Source organism: Mus caroli, chromosome 19 (genome assembly GCF_900094665.2).
Source record: "Mus caroli chromosome 19, CAROLI_EIJ_v1.1, whole genome shotgun sequence".
In the NCBI taxonomy this organism is placed as follows: domain Eukaryota; kingdom Metazoa; phylum Chordata; class Mammalia; order Rodentia; family Muridae; genus Mus; species Mus caroli.
This window is the reverse complement of record NC_034588.1, coordinates 13,779,964-13,782,365: the sequence shown is the minus strand read 5'-3', so window position 1 is coordinate 13,782,365 and position 2,402 is coordinate 13,779,964. Positions and strand designations below refer to the sequence as shown.

General features: G+C 39.3%; 1 pseudogene; it reads right to left on the bottom strand.

Annotated features, from left to right (window-relative positions):
• Positions 1–1,061: 1,061 nt before the first annotated feature.
• Positions 1,062–1,872, bottom strand: LOC110286016 (annotated as a pseudogene).
• Positions 1,873–2,402: the final 530 nt, after the last annotated feature.

The window sequence follows — 2,402 nt, the reverse complement described above, 5'->3', positions numbered from 1 at the left end:
GGAGTGTCATCTTCTCAACTTGTCTCACATTAGTAAGCTGAGGTGTGAAGAGCAAGCCTCCCCTATGAAGAACAGGCAGATTTTGGTACAAGCACACATGGCAAGTGCTGCGAGCATCAAAATTCAGTTTGTTTTACACTATGTATATAAACAAAGAAAATGCATTTTCAAACAGTTTACTTGTTTCTAACAGAAAAAGCAAACAACAAAACAAAACCCCTTAATAACAATGATCAAGAATAGTTAAATTTTAGAGCAACTATGCTAAGAACAGTCTTTTCCCTTTACAATGGTTTCTATGCTCATTGACACACTCAAAACTTAAGGGAGAGGTTTTTTTCCCCTTATACTTTAATGTTCCAAATCTTAGAAACCTGCAGGGATTGAGATGGGAGGGGGGAGCAGTAAAGGCTCCACGTTTCAGTGAAAAGGGCACTCTCTCTCCCTGAAAACGCTATTCAACCCAGTTGGCATCAACCCCCAGACGGTGGAGTTAACAAAAGAACTATTCCACATTGCATCATAAATAGTCATCATGGGCTTAGACATCTTGACAAGACATAAAGTTCCACCCTGAACCTAAGTGTGTCTGAGCAGACAAGGTTATAATGTGGCTACCACTTCACTCCTGTATCATTTTATCTTATTAGCAAGTTCCATCTCTAGGTTAACAGTTCTACCAAATATGGTTGTGAGAATTTATTTTTAATAAGACAATGTTGCAAATTATGCAAATTATGCAAATTATGCAAATTATGCAAATTATGGTCAACCAACATCTTTTCACCAAATACTTCAATCATAAAAAAGGAGAATCATTACAAAAATATACAGAGGCACCACAAATTGGTAGCTGCCCATAACATGAAACAAAATGGACTCCTAAGAGTGGCTTTTCAACAGCTATCTTTTTAATTATAACCATTGCCCAGTACAGGGAAAACTAACAAGTTTGTTTGTTTTTAAATGCATCATTGCAGCATTGTATTCCTGATAATTTAAGTTTACCAAACTATGAGTAAATGAATGATACATGCCTAGAAGTATCGTAATTTATACTATCAGTGGCCACTGGACTTGGGACTAGTCCAAGACCTTGATCTAGATTTTGACCTAGACCTAGACTGCCATCTTGACCAAGATTTGGATCTAGGTGGTTTTTTTTCCTTGATTCCTTTTCATATCTTGAGCCGGAATTATAATGTGTTTTGGAATCTGTTTTCGAGGTGCCTCTAGTTTTGGTGTGAGATGCAGACCTAGAATGTGATTTAGCCTTCAATTCTTTCTTGGGCTGAGACTTGGACCGTGATCTTAAATTGGATCTAGATCTTGAAATAGATGGATTTCGGTGTTTGAATTTATCATTGTCGGGATGGCTTCAGCTATGCCATGGTCTTCCAGTCGGTCTACTGTTTCTAAAACTGTAAGATCTCCTCCTATAGTTATACTCAAAGGAGCGACTCCTTGGTCTCCTCCTTCTTAACTTCGGCTTCGAAAACATCTCTATCAGTCATAATTGTCATATCTTGAAGATATATATATATATATATATATATATATATATTCCTCTCTTCGTTGGCTTTCATTTGATTTGGTGTCTTCCGATCTCCCTGTGCGAACTGTATTTTAATGTGATGCCCACACTGAAATTCTGTCCAAAGTATGTAAGGCACCTTCAGCATCACAAACATCCTCAAATTGAACATGTGCAAATCCTCTTGGATCTCGAGTGTAGAAGTCAAGTGGAACATAAACAGCTACTATTGGACCAGAATGACCAAATTCTCGACGTAAATCTCCAGACCTGGTGTGGTCCACCACGTTTCTGATGAACAGAGACATGTTGTGGGGAGGGGTTAGGTATGGGGACATGATGGTGTCTCACATCCACTCACATATTAGCACAGACCTAGAGGGCTCTGCTGTCTTATTGTATCTTGTTTTGTCTTGTTTGACTGATGGTTTGGTTTGGTTTGGTTTGGTTTGGTTTGGTTTGGTTTTTTGGAGGCCTGCTCTTTTCTGAAGAGGAAACAGAGGGGGAGTGGATCTGGGAGAGTGGTACAGGGTAGCTGGAGAAGTAGAGGGGAGGAAATTATGATCAGGATATATTTTATGAGAGAAGAATCTAGTTCTTTAAAAAAGCATAGAGCAGTCGTCCGTCCCCTAGATCTATCAAATTGGACATTGAATAGGAATGATAACCAGACAATGGATCCTAGTGCCTGGCTTCCAGAGGAGAAAGTATTATATTTCCAACTTCTCTTGAAGGCTGAAGTTGTTCTTGAGACAATTTTGGCCAATAAAGCGGAAACAGAGCAAAGATGCAGCTGCCTCCCATGTGCTCTCCTCCCCTTATCACTGCACTCACTCAGTGTGTTCTCAGTATGTTCCCTCTTCTGTGA